Source organism: Nuphar pumila, chromosome 5 (genome assembly GCF_984573655.1).
Source record: "Nuphar pumila chromosome 5, dmNupPumi1.hap1.1, whole genome shotgun sequence".
NCBI classification, from domain to species: Eukaryota; Viridiplantae; Streptophyta; class Magnoliopsida; order Nymphaeales; family Nymphaeaceae; genus Nuphar; species Nuphar pumila.
The window spans coordinates 119218194-119238917 of record NC_143253.1 but is presented as its reverse complement, the minus strand read 5'-3'; positions in this window follow the sequence as shown (position 1 = coordinate 119238917).

The window sequence follows — 20724 nt, the reverse complement described above, 5'->3', positions numbered from 1 at the left end:
AAGTTAAGTTAAAAACTTACAAGAGTAAGAGTAAAAACTAAAGTAAAGATAATCATACTTCAGCAATCTGCCAATGCATCTCAGCAATCAACTTTCGCATCTCAGCAATAACCATACTAGACCCATGGCCATATAACAAAATTACAAAGTTCATAAGTATAAAGTTAATGATCATAACACAATGACAAAATCAAATTTTGAAGTTTCAAACATCCAAAATTCATCCACGTTTACAAAATATGATATCTATATTCTCAAGTCAAGAGTTAATGGCTCAAATCTCAAATAGAGGCGAAGTGCTATTATTTGGAACTTCATTTGAATCAATTCTTGAGTTGGAAGTAGAAATTAATGGCTGAATTGGAGTACTAGTGGTTGCATTTTCCCTTGCATCTTCATCTTCAACTCCATCACCACCTTCGTCATCAATAAGATTAGTTTCTTCAATGTTTTCAACTTCCATCTCCAAGTCTCTTAAGAAATCCTTCATTCAATAAAATATGACACATTTGAGTTAACATGCAATAGAGAAAGACAAAAAACTAAATTAAAAAAAAATTAATCAAGTTAAAATATCAAACAAACTTTTACGGTTTTACCTCATCTCCATCTAAAACTCCTTCTTGCATGACCCATTCATCCATTGGTGTTTGCAAATATATATTGTCCAAAGAAATTGGGTCAAGACGTGTTCTCGTTAATTGCTTTTCTCTCAGACGTAAATTATAATGGACAAACACTAAGTCATTAAGTTTCTTTTGAGCTAATCTATTTCTTCTCTTAGTGTGAATTTGATCAAAGGTACTCCAATTGGTTCATATCCAGATGAAGAACATGTTTGACTAAGTATACGAATAGCAATTTTTTGAAAATCGGGGGCACATATTCCATGAATTTTCCACCACATTGCTGCATAAAGCCAAAACACACAAAAATGAAAAGTTGATTAAAGAAATATTATTTTGCACAACACAACAATAATGTTAAAGATAAATCACCTGGCTTATGCTCATCTCTAGTCATAACAGCTATAGAAGTACCAAAATCTGCACTTGCGTCTTCAAATAACTCAAGTTGCTTGCATGCTCTTACTCTAGCTGAAATATTTGGCTCCAACTTCTCAATACATTTAATTAAACCACGCCTTACTTCAGGATGCTTTGTGAATTACATGAAATAGTGCAAATAGTCAAATACATTAAATTGATAATTGATAAAAGAAAGTTCATATTCAAAATTTAAAATAATTAATAAAAAGATATAAACAAATACATACCTTAGAAAATTGTGGACTATAGTGGTATTTGGGATTGAGATAGTATGATGTTGCATGAAAAGGGTGATGAAGTTGATTTTCCCAACGATTGTCAATTATTTTCCAATAAGGTTTATATTTTTTCTCCTCATTGTCATGAATTTCTTTTATAGCCTCTTTGGCTCTATCCATAGCTTCATAAAGATAACTCATTGTAGGATTTTCTTCTTCATCGACCATTCTCAAAACTTTGACCAGAGGTTCTATAGTTTTAACAGTTGATTCTACGACTCTCCAAAATTTACTATTCAATATAATATCCTCCATCTCTTTCCCCTCAGCAAATGATGAATATTTTGAATTGTTCCATTCATCTGATGCCATCATTTTTCTAAGACCACTTCGATGTTCTAGCAAAGATTGAAGCATGATAAAATTAGTGGCAAATCTTGTAGTAACCGGTCTTAGAATTTCTTTCTTATTAGAAAATTGAGTCCTCATTAGGTTCAAAACAAAAGTATGATTGTAGATGAACTTCATGATCCTTTTTCCTTTTTCCTTTTTCTTTTTTCCACACATCCAACTATGCTTTTTATCTTAGACAAATCTTCAAGCATGAGATCTATGCAATGAGTTGCACAAGGAGTCCAAAATATGGTTTTCCTCCTATCCTCCAACATCTTTCCAGTTGCTTGATAGTTGGCTGCATTATCTGTGATTATCTGTCATTTTTTAATTTCAAAACATTATTAACATACTAAACAAATTATAAATATCAATGTTTAATAGAAAATTACAAAAGAACAAAATAATATATCTGAACAACATTCTCTGCACCTACTGTTTCCACCACTTCATCAAATAATTTTAATAAATTTTTTCGATTCTTCACGATACTTGTTGCCTCAACTGATTTCAAGAAGTAAATGCCCCTTGGACAATGAACCAAAAAAATTATCAATGTCCTTTATGTTGCATCTTTCCAACCATCAGTCATAATAGAACAACCCATTTAAGCCCAAGACTCCTTGTATTCTTTGAAATAATCATCAATTTTTTTAATTTCTTCTTGTATCAATCTTCCAGAAATCTCAGATGAAGAAGGCGGCTTCAATCCCATTCCTACTGAGGAACAAACTTTCATCATTTTCGTAAAGTAAGGAGAATTGGCTGCGTTAAAAGGAATGACTGAATGATAAAAAAATCTCGCAATAGTTGAACATAACTTATCTCTAGCTTTTTTATCCAAAGCTGCTTTTATTCCAAGTTGTTTCATTGATGGAGACCCTGCCTTCACTTGAACAAAATCATCAAGATTATGCTTTTGGGCATCATTCATCAATTTTTTCCCTTTATATATCTTTTCTCAGAAAACTCATCACTTTCATCTGACAAGTCCATAAGATTATCATTTACTTCAACAAAGGAACCAATCTCATTTACAATATTTCTCTTATATAATTTGTGTTCCTTAAATGACTCCAAATTCTTACAGATTCTTCGACTTTGTCTCATGGTTCCACCTCTCCTTTAATACCAGCAAGATGATACTTAAGTCTATTAATGTCACCACTCATTTGTTTTGTACACCAAGTACATTGTACCCTCTTCTTTTTCTTATCAAGTGGTAAACCAAAATCCCACACAGGGTCCTTTCCTTTAGTGAATGTTGTTGGAGTCCTTGAAGATCCTTCTTTTGACATTTCTTTGATGATTTGATAAATCTAAAACTGTTAAGTTTGAAAAGTTAAAAACATATGTACGGTTAGTAGATTATGCACAAACCCACCAAGGAAAGTTAAAAACATAGTGTCATACAAGTATAAAAGTAAAACTATACATGGTACACTACATAATGCACACAAACTGAACATTGTATATGCTCATCAGCATAAGCAAGTTATCATTTTTTTTTACTATTAACACTAGCACGATCAAGTTATCAACAACAAAAAAAAAACCATTAGTGCATGCTTCGTTGCCAAAAAAAATAAATTATACAGGGAGAATCCAAAATTGAAACCAAATCAGAATCCTAAAAACTTGTACCCGTTACCCAAAACCGACAGATTTGGACTTTTCAGAAATCATGCCCCTTGGTCTCTAATATTCTTCATTAATTGTTTTTGTGTTCCTTGGTCTCTGAAGAGAAAAACGGCCTAAACAAAAAAAAATCTTACTGATGCATATAAATATTTTTTTCTTGGACATATCAAATGCATGCATGCAATAGAACTATCATGAAACTATAGTTTTTCAGCAATGCACTTTTGCGCACATCTCTTACTTATATACAGGTATATGTAAATTTAAGTTAGTTATACTAATGCAAGATTTTTAGTGGTTTACCACCACACAATTAATCGGGAGCTATTAATGCTATTGAAACTTGCATCAAACATTTAGCTGAAATCATAGTGAGGGCAATCCAAACAGTGATATATTTGAAAGTATTTTAGATAATTATGTATTCAAACTTTCAACAATCAGCCATCTTAAGATCTATTGATCCATTGCGATATTTTTATCTTCATTTTTTCAATTTATCATGATATTGTGAATTTTTTATCAATTTGAATGAATAAACCTTTAAAAGTATGATAAAATTAGAATATCACAAGATTCAGTGGATGTAGCACACATGTACATGGTAAGACTCCCAACTCTTACGCGCAGGCATTCATTTTGAAGTCAAGAGTCATGGTCATAAAGAAAAAGCTCAACAGAAAGTCGTAAAGATGAAAAAATTAACTGTCAGAACGCATGTGGAACATGTTTGGCATGTCAATGCCACTTGTAGCTCAAAATCATATATGTCAACATCTTATTCAATGAACCCCACATAACCTAGGACATCATGGACATCTCTCTCTCTCATGTGTGCACATGCACACATGTCCACAAATTTCTAAGTTTACGTAGCATCGAAAGCTACCTCCATGTCAAAAGCTACCATAGCGCATTTCAAAGCAATTCCAGAACGCTTCAAGTACTGAGGGTGCGCCTCAGTACCTAGAGCGTGCGCCTCGCCTGTGAGGCGTACGCTTCAAGTACTGAGGCGTACGCCTCTCACAAAACTGGTCGCAGCAGCCGAAGGACCACCTTGAATCCTTGAATCCTTTACAAAACTCGCCTGAAAATCTTGTTGGAAATTATCGCAACGGCAGAAAGAAACACAAAAGGGGAAAAATTGAAAAAACATACCTGGTGGAGTAGAAAAATCTCGTTAATGCACTATTTTTGCTGGAGAAGACACGTCGGAGCTGCGACGATGCCTTACTATTCAGTATTCACCGTCGATGTGCCTTCGTCGGCGTCACTGTTCACGCCGGAGTTACTGTTCGCGATGCAAATACAAAACGCAAAAAAAAAATAAACAATGTTCACGTCGGCGTCACTGTTCACGTCAGCGTCACTTTTCTCGCCGGAGTTCTCGTCGGATGGCTGGAGCTGCAGCCACACCTTCTCGGCTTTTCCTCTCTTCAGTCGAGGGTTGAATACAATGAAACAATATTGCAAAAATGCCATTAACACAAACCATCCGAGTTGTCTGATTCTATTTGACCCATGACTCGTCTCGAGTCGCGCAAGTCCAAGCGATCCCTCCAGCGAGTTTTGTAAATCCGAAAACGACAAAACTCGCCCGAGTTCAACGTGACTCGTGACACGGCCGAGTCAGGCCGAATCATGCCCGAGTCATGCCCGAGTCTTGGCAACCCGAGTATGCCTTACCGGGTTGACTCGCTGGAGGGCCGAGCCGAGCCGAGTCAACGAGTTGACTCGACGAGTTTTTAAACGTCGAACCATAGAGTCGTTGAGACCCCCAACGGTCACAAATTGGGAACTCCCAAGGGTCTCCCTCTCTCGTCTTTGTTTGTATATAAATAAGGGTCTTCCCCCCTATTCTTTTTATGCTTTTCCAAGCATATATTCAATAGAGAATATATTTTTTACTTGCTTGTGTTGACCTTTGTTGGATCTTTGTATTGTCCCATAGTGGACTTATGCTTTTGCACTTTTGTGCACTTTTGTGCTTATATTGTGCCTTTGTATTGTCCACTCATGGACTTATATGTGCTTTTGCACCTTGTTCTTACAATTCCGCATACTTCATTACAATTCCAATGTGACTTCTTCCTTCGATGATCTAACTTCGAAGTTGTTGAATTATGAGATGGAACTTACAAAGTTTAATTCCGCATGTGATGCCTAGGAAGTCTTGGTCACCAATATGACTAGAGGGCGTGGAATGTTTCAGGGAGGCAAAGGGGGTAGTCATGGAAATAACCAAGGAGGTAGAGGCATTCTTCCCATGCCAAATATGCCTCCTAATGCTAATAATCAAGGGACACGCCCTATTTTCACTTGTTTCACTTGCAAGAAATCAGGCTATGTCAAGGCTAATTGTTGGTTCAAAGATGACCTAAGATACACTCCGACAACAACACAAAATAAGAGTCAAGCAAAGAATCAAGTTGTAGGTCGGAGTAGTAGGCAAAATATGTTAGAAAATAACATATATATGTATATACTGGAATATATATATAACTATATATTTAAAGTATGTACGTATATTCTTGTAATATTTTTTTATTTATTTATTTTTGTAATTTTATTTCTTTCTTATTTTTTATGTTTTTTTTTGTCTTTTTGTCAAAGAATCATAATTGACTAGAGTTGTTGGGCTGTCAAAACAGTCCAACATTCTTTTTGTCAGGTTCTATCAAACAATCAAAATGTTGATCGTTTGACTAGAGCTGTTGGGCTACTCCCAACGGCTCTAATTAGAGTTGTTGGGAGTATCCCAACAGCTATTCCAATAGCTCCTCTCATGTAATCTTTCTATAAATAAGGGCATGCTGCCCATTGTAATTTAATTCAAGGGTAGAGGGCTTTACCTCTCACATATTCAGATTTGAGTGCATTTGTGCGCTATTCTTATGTTTGTGTCGTGGAGCATTTTGTATGCTATTTTGGTTTACCATATTGGGTGAATGTATGTTTTGTCAAGTTGTTTGCAAACTTGGTGTATGATCAACCGTGCATTGGTGAGCTGCCTCGTAAAGCATGCCTTCTCTCTTTCGTGATTGGTGGGGGGGGGGGCGTTCTTTAGATTCATCATGAGTGAATTTTTTCCACACAATACAAGCAACTCCAACTTCATTCCGCCATTCAAACTTGAAGAAAGCAACTATAACATTTGGGCAGGACACTTGGAGACATTCATCAAGGGTCAAGGTTTGTGGGGATTTGTAAAAGGTATTATTCTTGAACTCACTCACAAAATTGCATTAGGTGAAAATGATGTTGAGACTAGTCTTGAAGAAAGAAACAACGCCATGGAAGAATATTACAAAAAATTAGATGAATGGGAAATGAAAAACGCCAAAATTCTTTTATGGATGCTTAGTGGAGTTGAGATAAAAATTGCCCCAAACCTTTTGTATTACAAAAAGTCAAATGAAGCATGGGAATATCTTAGAGGTATGTTTACCGAAAAAGATATGGCTCACAAGTATTATCTCCAAGAAAAAGTTAAAAACATTAAACAAGGAGACAAGAATGTAAGAGATTATTTTATGGAGTTATCTTCCATTTGGACCCAACTTGCTCAATTTGAACGCAAATGGGAAGGAAAGTGTATAGAAATGCAGAGAGTTCAAGTTGAAGAAGATAGACTTTTCGCTTTTCTCTATGGTTTGAGACCCGAGTTTGAACAAACAAGGGCCTTCTTGCTATCATCTTCATCACCTCCTCCTATTCATGAGATTCCCACTAAACTTAGTGGAGAAGAGATAAAAATGTTAGTATGCTTGTTACTTCTAGCAATGGTCGAGAAGATGATTGCGCACTTGCCGCATCAAAACCAGAACACTATATCAAGCCATATAAACCTCTTCATTTTAATAAGAATCGAGGAGAATCAAAAATCATTTGTCATAATTATAATGAGCTCGGTCATATTAGGCCTCAATGTCCTAAATACAAATATAGGCCTCAAGAAAAACGTGTTGCCGCTGCACCATCAAAACAAGATGAAGATACTTTGAATCTCAAAAACCTCACCAAATCATTATCTCAACTAACGGAGGCATTGCAACCATTGCTTAAAGGATCTACCTCAAGAGTGGCCATTGCAACATCTTCTACTCCTGGTATGTGTTCTTGGCTTCTTGATTCAGGAGTTTCTTTTCACATGACCCCACATAGATCTATATTATCTGAATGTCAACCTAATTCAAATACATCATTTGTTTCAACTACCGATGGTACTGCTTTGAAAATAGAGGGTGTTGGAATTTTTAAAAATGATTTATCAAAACATAACTTTTATATTCTAAAAATAAGACTTATACTAAAACTTCATCTTAATCTACTTTCTATTTCTCAAATCTCGGATCATGGATGTGATGTCGTTTTCTCATCAAGTAAATGTTGGGTGCAGGATCGTCAATCCGAGAAATTGATTGGAGAAGGTTCTAGACAAGGAGATCTCTATTATATGGATTTCTCTTGTATTCCAAAGGAATTATTTTGTAACATTGCCCAAACAAAAGACATACGGACTTGGCATCATAGACTTAGGCATCCAAATATAAGGAAATTGAATTTTGTACCTATTACCAAGAATCATTGTAAAGATAATTTTGAATGCAAAGAATGTTTACTTGGTAAAATGAAAGTCTTGCCTTATGGTCAAAGAATTTTATATTCCTTAATGCCTTTTGAATTAGTTTATTCGGATGTACGGGGTCCTGCTCCTATAGCCTCTAAAGGAGGATTCTCCTACTATGTTGTGTTTATTGAAGACTTCACTAGATATTATTGGATTTACTTTCTTAAGTTTAAATCAGATGTATTGCAACTTTCAAAACATTTCATAATATGATTAAAAATCAATTTGAAAGTAAACTCAAAATTCTCATAACTGACTCTGGAGGAGAATATTTGTCAAATGAGTTTAAACAATTTTTAGAAAACGAAAGAATTTTACATCAAAGATCATGTCCTAGAATCCCACAACAAAACGGAATTTCAGAAAGAAAACACAGACATATTATGGAAACTACAATGACTCTTTTTATTGCTAAAAATGCTCCAAAACAATCTTTGGGCAGAAGCTGCATTAACCTCAATATATCTTATAAATAGGATGCCTTTTGAAAAATTATTCAAATATCAAACTGTCTATCAAAGACTGAGAATCTTTGGTTGCAAATGTTATGTTTTGAATGATAAAGGAGATAAACTAATTTCTAAAGTTATCCCATGTGCGTTCATTGGTTATTCAGAAACACAAAAAGGATTTAAATGTTATGATACCAAAAATGATAAACTTCTCATTTCAAGGAATGTTAGTTTTGTTGAAAATGAAAGTGTATTTGAAGAAAACATGTCGGAAGACATAAACTCTGATTATTTTTTCTTGTTCAAACTATTGTCTAATGATGAAAATATTTATGTAGAACCTCCTGTTGAAAATAGAACAACAGTTGAACAATAGTATACACTAGAAGAAATCAAAATGCATCCAATGAAGGTATAAATCAAAGTAATCATGAAGCATCAGAAATTTCTTCAAAACAAACCACTATTCGTAGATCTGAACGAACCTCAAGAATCCCAAATAACTTTGTGGCTTAATCTCATAATCCGTCAGGGGTCTGCCTAACCCATGTTGTCAATTCACCAAATAAAAGAAAATCAAGGACGACCCAAAATCATCTCCATTTTCGAGGGGCTACTAGCCTCGTTTTCCGGATTTCCATGACCAGAAGACTCGTTTTCATTCTGCTTTTCCCCAAATTCTACATCTCCGCCACTACAGAACAGAGAGCCAAATACTATAACCCAAACTTTCGGAGCGTTGCAGTATCGAAAGGACAAAATCAGCAAGCATCGTTTCAATTTTGGAGCTATTCATTCACTCGATTGAGTTATGCGGTTGTAACAGGAAGGAGGAAAAAGGAGAAAGATGAAGCGAAGGGAAAATTAAATAAAAATAGAAAAAAGGTGGGATAACTTAGGCCTATGATAATGAAATATCCCAACTTATCCCAGTTTTCTGGATAATTGGGTGCACAGAAAACAGTTGAACGAGAACAGGAACAGAGAGAAGAGGATTATACTAACAAATCTCGAGGGGGAAGAAGGATCTCTCGTGGTCTTCTTCGTGATGCTCTATCTCTCTCTCTCCCTTTTTCCTTTTGCCTTCTCATCGAAACCCTCGGCCTCCCTCCTCTTCTTCTTCTTCCTTCTCATTATTGTTAAGCTCCACCGGAAACTAGAAAGTCTGGAATTTGCGTTTGCAATGCGGTAAGGTTTCTCTTTTAGCAGAAACGCACCGCCAGTTGGAGCGTGGTAGGTTCGGTAATGGGTTGGATCCGATTCGAATCCAACATACGTTGCAGACTTGCAGTTGCCACTAGTAGCCGGTAGATGTTCTTTCTCAAAACGAAAACCGATGTTGTCAGTATCGTCTCGGGACATGAATCGTTTTTCAAACGAATCATATGAACCGGGTGATACCAATGCTGAATCGTTTTGAATCGCCCAACTTTTAACCACAAAAAATATCTGTCAGAATAATAATAAATAATATTTAATTTTATTGAAAACATTAAAAAAATGGCCATTTTCAAAAAAAAAAAATGAAAATTAGCCAGTTCCAGCCACTTTCATATCGTTTTTCTGGCAATATGATACGAATCGGGCGATTCAGGCCGACCTGCACCGATATTAACAGCATTGCAACAAACCAAAGTGCTACCTAAGCCACAGGTAAGTCTTGATCTGTACAGTGAAGGTAACCAAGCTGAAAGGACGTCATGAGTTCTAAACATGGTGTACCCTCAAATGACAAAGGAGATATCAAGATCACTTATATTATTGCAATGGTTTTATTTTTTTAATATATTCATATCTCACATCCCATATTTTCTGAGCCTCGGTGTTGTCCACACAATCGAGAGCTCTACAAGCATGAAAAGGAGATATGCAGATATGGGAAAAATAATCTAAATTTTATAAAAAAATAAGGTTGACTTCCTTAGTGGCTCTGTACATTCGATAGTACCAACTGTTTATGTTGGAAATTTCAATTAACTGAATGGCTTAACCATTATTTGGAATTTGGATGCTTGCAATTTTGAGCAAAATATGGAACTTTGTTACCTTACACATAGAAGACCAATGTGAATTGCACCCCCAAACAATGTCAAATGCACATAAATGAGGTCATCATAACTGAATACAAACTTTAACCACCAATGTCAGAATACAAACATAAATGAGGTCATATTTTACCATAACCTTTGGGAAACATATAAGCTAAGTAACAGCAACTTGCACACATGGCTAGTTAAGTTGGCTTAAGGCGTTTAAGTTGAAGGTCTTTTTGTTTACAAAGCTCAATTTATTTTTTATTTTATTAACAAATTTTTCTTTATTTTTTGTATTCTGCCAAAAAAATGCAAGACAACTAATCAAATGTTCATTTTATCATGATTTTAGTTGTCGGTATTTTCCCAAAATGAAGTTTGCCGCTATATTGAGCAGGGGGAGTACTCGTGGATGGGGCAGGTAAACGAGACGAAAGAACCGAACATGGCATGTTCAGGCTTGGCTCATTAACAAGTTGACCGGAACATGGGTTTGCTCATGTAAAATAATCACTTTTAATTATTACATATAACATATTATTATATAATGTTTAATATTACACTTAAAAGTATACATATTTTGTATAACACATGATAATACATATTTTATATTATTTTATTTATTGTTTTCTTTATATATTACACTAAAACATATGTTACACGTAAAATATATACATATTTATAGGGCTGCACCAAGAGTCGAACTAGCTCGAACTTTGCTCAGGCTCGACTAGTTTAAACCAGGTTAAGAGGACTCATCTAAGTAAGTAAATGAGCAGAGCTTGATCATGCATTAGAATTTGATTAAGCTCGGCGAATAGATACATATAGTGGACAATTCTAAGATACGTAGATATTTTGTCTATGATAAACACACTATTCTCCCAAATCCAGCCTTTGTGTGTAAGGTTTGAGGTTCAATTCCTACAAGTTTTGCATGCTATGCACTAATTCCCGTTATATTGTTTAAAAAAAAAAAAATCCACTCGAGCCGAGCTGAGCCACACTCAAGCTTGAACTCAAGCATAGTTTGTACACAAATAGCTTGGCTAGAGCTTGAGCAAGTCAAGCTTTTTTAGCCAAAGCTCATCTCGAGCCCCACTCGTGTGCACCCCTACATATTTAATCCAAAAATTTATTGTATTGTCCTTGTAAAATGGCACCCTTATCAAAATACCTACCAATTTGACAAAATCCCCATATACCCAAAATCGTAGATGCTAAGCTTTTTTAGGATATTTTTGCCCTTTACACATGTGAATCTATTGAGGTTTGTTTGATGTATATGTACATTGTAGGAAGTTCACAACCTTTCAGTCAAAGGGAGATTTTGAAAACCTTCGCGAATATAACTTGTGAACCTCACTTAAGTAAATACTCTTAAAGGAGTTCTTCAAATGTGTGTGACATTCACAATCGCTGTGAACGTTCCTAATGTTTGCACTTTTATGAGACATTCACAAATACAATACAATCTTCGTGAATATAACATGCAAACCCCTTTTAACTAAATACTCTTCGAGGAGGCCCACAAATGTCTTTTGACATCCTTAAATACATGTTATGAATGTTCTTAGTAATTTGCATATGTTCGCAAGATGATTTCCGAACATCATCTGTATATGTGAATCTTGTGCCTCATTTGTGAACTCTTTGAACATTCGCATATTGGATATGAGATTCACAAATTTTTCCAAGACTTAAATGTGAATATCTTATTGTTTTTGTGAATGTTTGTACAAGCATTAAATGTTATGCTTCATTTTTTTTAAAAACAATGGTTCGCATTTTAGGGCATTCTGTTGTGGTTTCCAAGCCCTTTCGGCTCATCGTGTTTTTTGGTGACTATTTTTCAACAAAATTCTATGACGTTATTGTTTGTTCTTCATCGCATAATGACACTTTATCAGTGACTTCTTTAGCATTCAGAACATCATCGATGATGAGATATTTCGGCAAGCACATCTTAACTGCTAAAACTGGGGATGGCAGTGGACCAGAGGACAACGGGGCCCCGCCTCGCCCCGTTTGGACCGGGGATGAAGGGCATGAAACGAGAATGAAGGTTGAAATCTATCCTTGTACGGGGATGGAGGCAAGGATGGACTTATGCTTTCCCCTGCCCCATCCCCGTCTCAATCCCCACCTTTCCCTACCCTGCCGCGTCCCCAATCCTTTAAGGAATGACAATAGACCGAGGGGAAACGGGGCATGCCTTGCCTCACCCCCGTTTGGACCGGGGATAGAGGCGAGGGTGGAGGTTAAAATCCATCCACGTGTGGGGATGAAGGTTCAGATTTTGAAATGGGGCGGGAGTGGAGACCTTGTCCCCCGCCCTGCCCTGGTCCACTGCCATCCCTAGCTAAAACCATTGTTTTTTAAACTTTTTGGCATGAATAAGTTGTTTTGTGAAATAATTGCATGGTTCCCAAGTTATCTTTGTATGCTCAATCGCTTATTCTGTTTTTTTTTGTTTAATTCATTTTCATATGAGTATTTGTCTCACAATATGATTTTGTAATTTGGTATGCCTTCATTTTCATGTGCTTATTTATATGATATGGTTATGAGCTTTACACTATATAAATTTTGTATTTAGCACATTGATAATTAAATTTATTATTTATAATATGTAATACCCCAATATTTTTAACTTATATAAATTTAGGAAAAAAATCAATTTTGTAGTTAAATCCTTTTTTTAGAGTTGAAACGCTAATACAACGAAATATTTATTCAAAAAGATCAAGTTAGTGAACCCATGACCAAGAAAAATATCCAACAAATAGATTTGATCCCCAAATGTCTCGAATTTGGGTATGCATTTCCACATAATTATTCAAACCCATGAAGATTCAAACCAAGGATTTAGATAAAAATTGTTTTACACAAAAAGTTCATATACAAAATGTCAAAACGTGCCTCAGAGAGAACAACGTAGTGAATGGAATTTTGACATCATCGCGTCAACATGTCATCGCATGTAGCAGTTGTTTACTCGTCACCTGGATCTCATAAAAAGGGTCAGATTCATGAAAGGCTGATAGGTACAACTATGTTACACATTTATATAGAACTAATACAAGTACTAAGCATACTTTAATAACATTGTAACGCATGCAACTAAATGATCCATGAATTTGTATCATTTTTATTTTGATTAGCAATGTAATGTCAGGACTTTATTTTGATATTACCCTACTTAAATGTACTCACATGACAAAATTGTGAATACAGACTGAGACCATCTAGGGGTTTATTATTTCATATAAATTAATACTCTGAATGATTATCTGAATCCAATCCAAAGGTGACAGTATAGTTGCTGAGAGAGAATTCTCAAGAGGCCAAGAAAAAATGATGATATTTCATAACTTCTGCAAAAGTTATGAGCCTACCACTTAGGACAACAATTAGTAGTTCGGTTTCCTTACTTCGATAATTGAGCATGCCGAGTCATTGTCACTCGTAGAGCATAATTACTAACAACTTGTCAATTAGAGTTTGTACCTCATATCCTCTTCAGATAGGCATTATGTGTGAATGGGTTATTGAGTCATCTATTATTAATGAGTTTTAACACATTGGTATATGCCTTGCTCGGGTAGGAATCGCCTACCCTTCATGGGTAGGTTCTTAGGTCTTTTATTATTATAACTCATTCACCATACTTTGGTTTTTTAAACTCATCGCGCATCTTGCCCGTGAAGTTGATCCTTGAATTTTGCATGTGATTTTTTCGTAAGACGATGCATTGTGGCACCACGAGGTTTGCCAAAAACCTCAACTCATTTATCAGTGTACGAGTATGTCTTGCATGTCTTATAGTACACAATGGTGACAATTAACTCGATTTTCATAAAGGATTAATGATTTCATGTTTTTAAAACCAATAAGGGTGTGCTATAAAAATAACATAACAATCTTCAAATCAAGGTAGATCTAGGTTCTTCCCAAATGCATATCGAGAAACTCGATATACGTGATACTGAAGTCCACGTAATCGAAGTTTAGTATTTTGCTTGTTCAAAAATAGTTTCGATTGCAAAATTTTGAAATGTATCGAACTTATTCTCTTTGAACAATCTTTTAATGTTTGAACCATGCAGGGTTAATGTCTTGTAAAGTTCGATAATTGAGAATGTTTGATACATGCGAACGTAAAATCTCGCACATGTGCTTTTTGAAAATACAGTTAAAGCATTGTAGGCATATTAAAGTGTGTGTACGTAAGTAAATCATGAGTAATTTAATAAAGCAAATGTATGCAAAATTATGCATGTAAATAGATGCACACGTAATTTAAAGAAAACAATGCTCGCATAAATGCCATTGTAAATAAATGTGCATGTAATTTAAATAAAGCAAGCGTGCAGTACACCAAACTGCATATGTAAATAAATGCACACGTAATTTGAGAAAGTTACATCCATACAAATACCATCGTAAATCAATGCATGAGTAATTTAATAAAGCACACATATGCAAAAATGCATGCGTAAATAATTCATACATATATGTATGTATATAAGTATATTTACATACATATTTGTATATATGTAATATGTATATTAAAATCATGCAAATACAGTCATCGCGTGTATTTTTTCTACCTGATAAATTATGTGATCCTCGGAGAAGTCCAAGGGTAGGTGACTGTTTGCTCAAGCCTCGCTATTTATGTTGAAGATATGGGAATGTGTTGATGTGCATGTTTGAAGCCCTCAGAGAGTTTTTGTGAAACTGCAGCTAGATTAATGGTTAAAACATATTTTTGGCAGAGTTGTTGACTATGGTGTCACTAAGGTTGAACTCAAATTGTATTCGAGCCGACACGACCGAGTTGGGCTCTGTTAGGCAGAACCAAGTCAAGCTCAGTTGGGTTGAGGTGAGTTGGGCTCGATTTTGGTTAAACTAAGTTGACTTGGTTGAGATCAGATTGAGCTTGGCTCGGTTAGTCTTTGAACTGAGATGGCTCTATTAGAAGTGAACCAAGCTAGGCTCAGCTTGGTTGAGCCAAGTTGGGCTCGATCAAGGTTTGAACCAAGCCAATCGGATAGGGGCTCGAACCGAGTTAGGCTCGTTTGGAGCTCTCCAATAGGGCTCGGTTAGGGGGACAAAAAAGGGGGACAACAAGGCTCTACTAAGACAAACTCGGTTAAGTTGGAGCCGAGCTCCAAAAACTAAAAGGGGTGCACAGCTCTGTTGGGGCTCAATTGAGTCGAGCTCAGTTTAGCTTGATTTCTTAGTTGACACATGAGAAAAAAGTCTCATTATAATCAATGCCCCCTGTCCTTGTGAATCTCTTTGCAACGAGCCTAACGTTGTACCGCTTCACTCATTTTTTGGAGCCTGTTTTGATCTTAAAGATCCACTTACAACCAACCGACCTTACTCCATCAAGTTGATGCATAAGATCTCGCCCTTGGTTATTTGTAATAGAGTCAATCTTTTCTTTCATGACATTGATCAGATGTGTTAGATCTTTCACTTTCAATGACTTTTGCAAAGTTTCAGGGATCATCATCAATGTATATGAAATTATTGGGCTCTTATAAATACACCATATAGTCTAGATGGATATCAAATTTTCTAGTCATCATTGACCTCCATTCAAGTGCTACAGACGGTTAAAAAAGAAGCTCACCATCTTGTTGTTATATATCCTCATCAATAACTTGTTATACGTGGGATTGATGTTCATTGTGGGTTTTACAATTTAGCTTCCGATGGACATCCTTATATACACATATATGACAATGAAGTGTTTCTACCATTCCATAGCTTATAGGGAGTCTTTCGGGCAACCTTCATAGAAACCTTGTTTAATATGTACATTGTTGTCCTAAGAGCTTCACCCCACAAAGTCAGGGTAAGGTTTGAGTGATTCAACATCGCTCAAACCATCTTCTTAAATGTATAATTTCTCCTTCCAGCTACATTATTCTGTTAAGCACTACCCGTCATTGTATATTGAGACATAATGCCTTCATTTGTTATAAATTATGCTATTGGCTCTTCATTTTGTCCTATTTTAGTAAAACGATCATAATACTCATCATCTCTATCAGACCTAACCACTTTAATAACTTCATCAGTATATTCCTCTATTTCTTTATTGAAGTTCTTAAAAACTCGAAAGTCTAAAGATTTCTCAAACAATAAGTAGATATATGTACATATTTTGAGATGTGTTCTAACCTATGATGTCAAAGCAAATAGAATTGATTATCCTTTAGACTACGTTTATTGTCACTCAATATGTTTTCAATAGAGTGAGATTCTCGAAATCAAAATATGGTTTTTAAATTATATAAACTATCACACATATAACATGAACAAAAAAAATAAATTTTTTAACAATAATAAGCATGGAGTTTTTCAAAAATAAATGCAAACCCAAACTTATCAAGTCTTGAAATAGAAATTAGGTTTGGACTATAGGATAAAACATAAAAAAGTATTAACCAACTCCAAAATAAATCCTGACTCCAACACAACTATGCAGGTCCCAACATTTTTAACATGCAAACACATCTTATTTCCTGAAAAGATACTTCTTATTTTATGTTTTGTTGGTTCTCTTTTGTTCGAAAATACCTTCAAAGAGTTGACACCAGAATCAATCCACCAACTATGCAATTGGATATAGATTAAATTGCACTCATGAGAAATGAATGACTTGTTACCTCTATTCTGGAGTTATTTCTTATATTTCAGGCACTCCACCTTCTTATGTCCCTTTTTCTTGCAGAATAAACACTTTATAGAATAACCTCATACCTGAGATTTGGCTTTTGCCTAAGAGTTGAAACTCTCTCGAGAAGTTTTCTTTTTGTTTTTTCGTTTTAAAGGAACCCTTATTTGCCCCCGACCTATACTTTCCCTATTGAGAAGTTATATGTGCACTCACCACATTCTCACCCTTTAATCTTTTTTCCTCCTCAACACACTTGATCAATAAGTCATTGAATGATCACTCATCATTATATGTGTTGTAAGAGATCTTGAAGGGTTCATATTCAATAGGCAACAAGGTCAAAATAAATTGGACTAGAAAAGAGTCTTAAATGGTGAATTTCATGTCATTCAACTCAGATGCAACATTTCTCATTTATAGGATATGTTGTCGGATGTGACTATCACCATAATATTTTATAGACAGGGTGTTGACTCTAGTCTTATTAGAATTGACAAACTGAGCCTCAATGGTTAAGGAATTCCTTCGCTGTTTTATAGTGAGAGATCACATCGCGAATATTCATAGCTACTCTTGATTGCAAAATGAACATGCTAAGACTATTCGAGTGCTCTCACTTCTCATAAGTAGCCTTTTATTTGACTGTACTTTTCTCTGTAAGAATGGGGGGTCACCAATTCTAGGAGCCAAATCTAGGTTCATGTAACTGAGAGTGGATAACACTATTTATTTCCGATGAAAGAATTGAATTTGTTTAAGATAGAGATATTATTAGAACCATCAATGATAAAAAAATCCGATACTGCAGGAACAAAAGGAAAAGATCATATAAATGTTTAAACAATACTCATGTTGAAACAATATTGAGGTCTGGTCTGGGTCAGATTCATTGCAGATGCTATAGTGAATCCCTACTTATACATTGCTGAAACTAAAAAAAAAAGCAGTTTTAGCAATTTCGCCCCCCTGCCCTACACTCATTCAACTTCTGCCATATGCGTCTGCCTTCGACGGCTGGCCCCAAGTGTCATCAGCAACGACCACCCTCCAGCGGCTAGCCATCGACGAGCTGGGCCATCCGTCAACGGTGGCAATGGTGGACGAGGTTGTGTTATGGTTCTGTCCCCCTTCCCCTGCTCCACCATCCAGCCATCGTCAGCTGCGATCGCCTCCGACGGTCGCCAGCTTGAGTCTTGGGTAGTTTGATGGTGGTTGTAGAGGTGAAAAGAAACACTGATGCATAATGGGGTTTACCTTCCACCACTGATAAAAAAAAGTCCACTTGCCTTATGTGGCCGCCTCCAGCGGTCGACCACGACCCTTGACGGGGTGGGCCAACCTCTAACGACCAGCTGTGGATGACCAAAACCCTTTGCTGCCGGCAAATTGGCAGTGGAAGGTGGTCTCAATGGGGTTGACCCTCTCCCACCTGTAACCAAACAATGATCGTCGTCGGTGACCACCCTCCACTGTCAATGGCGAGGTATGGCCTCTGACGATCTGCTGTCGACCATCACTGCCATCTGTTGGCTATGACAGCCAACAGAGTGGCTCGCTCAGCGCTGCGTATGGTGGCAAGGCTCCTTGAGAGGGCTAGTAAAAGCATGACAAAAAAACTATGGGATTCTGGTGAGCTTCAGACATCCACAAAGCGCATCAACATACTCACACGCGTAACGAAAGCATGAGTTGTGGGCCCATAACTCAATGTTGGTGAAAACAACATGGAGAACTAAAACATACCAGAAGCGGCCATCCTCAGTCTGAATGAAGCTTGTGTTGACATGAGCGATCAGCGTTCTCCTCATCATATCAATGACCGCAATGAGCCCAGGTTGTCAAGTCAAAAGGTGAGCAAGACCCTTTAACCCAATGTGAGATAACACACCTTGGTTGCACCCATCAAGCAACCATGCCCCTCTATTTATAGTGGGAGGAGAGTGGGAGTTACATAAATGGTATTATGAGAAGAACTTTGTTTAGTTGAGTTGTAAGATCTTGTTTATCGAATGGGCTCTGGGAGTTGTTTATCAAATATTCAATTTAACTATATGGGGCTTTTTACTTCTAAAGTTAAGCTTCATCTGTTTCTGGTTTGCAGATCCATTTTGGTAGTTAAAAATACAATCATAGGATCTTAATACATGCAAAAACCAAACCTTTGTCCCTCTGTCTTTTGTTTGGTCATTGGACTTAAAATCTAAATAGCTTTGAAAGAAAAAGCACAAGGAGCATGGCGGTTTGAGGCTTATAAAGGTCTAAGATATGAGGATATGGATGTAATGAAAACACAAGTGCACAAGAACAATGCCACCAAGGGCTACAATGTGTGCACACACACAAAAACCTCTAATGGAAAAAATATAATAAGCCACAATGGGCTAATACACCACACTCACAAAAAGAGCAAGAGAGCACAATAAAAAAAAAAATAATTTGTTTTCCAAATGCTTAAGAAAAACATTAACAAGAGAGGGGCTGAAACCCTCTTTAAATAGGCCACAAGGCAGCTCAACAGTGAACCCTTCACATGGCCATGTTGAATGTGAACTATTCACACTCAGTAACATCCTTTCACTCTTTTTTCTTGTCGTTTGGTGTGCCTTGTGTCAAACCGGGTCACCTCCGATTGGACCCAATCCGAAATATCCAACATACACCGCTTGAAAATATCACAATTTCGATAACATGTTCTCAATGCACAATACTTGAATCAAAGCTATCACAATCTAAAAAAAGTGAAAAAAACTATTTACTACCAGGTATCCAAACGGTACTGTGATAGACTGAAAATATTACGATTTTAGAAACGTTGGTATTTAGTATATAACACAATATTTAAAAAAACACCATATTAAAAATGGAAAAGTATTAACCACACATTAGAGTATCATACTCTTTAGCTAAAACTCATATGTGGAAGCTTTATTTGATCAATTTGACCAAACAAATGCACTCAACATAGTTCATTTACTAGGGAATGCACCTTTCAATGGGTGGTTTCAATGTAAAAACATGTTTTTCTCCGTCATCAAAATTTTACATTACGAACTACTGAATCTTGAAGCGCTTAAAAGTTTTGCTTATACAATGTGATTAAACAATTTAAAGCATGTATTTGAATGGACAAACCACATAGATCATACCTGTTGGGATTGATCTACAAAAAAAAAATGATTGGACAAAGGTGTTTATATTATAGGGTATGGCTGGACATTGGGTTGGGCGGGCTATGGGCCGACCTGAATGGATTGGGCTTGAGCCTAGTATTCGGGCTATGGACTCAAACCCAAATATCCACATGGGAGCCCAAGCACAAAATATCCTTATTTTGTTGGTTCAGGTTTGAGTCCATCTTGGACCTGATTCAAAACCAAAAATTGATCTCACAAAATCTCAAAATCTCAGGTTAGGCTGGGCTAGCCAGTGGTATATATATATATATATATATATATATATATATATATATATATATATATATATATATATATATATATATATATATATATATATATATATATATATATATATATATATATATATATATATATATATATATATATATATATATATAGTGAGATAGAGGATATATATCGGGTCAAGCTCGT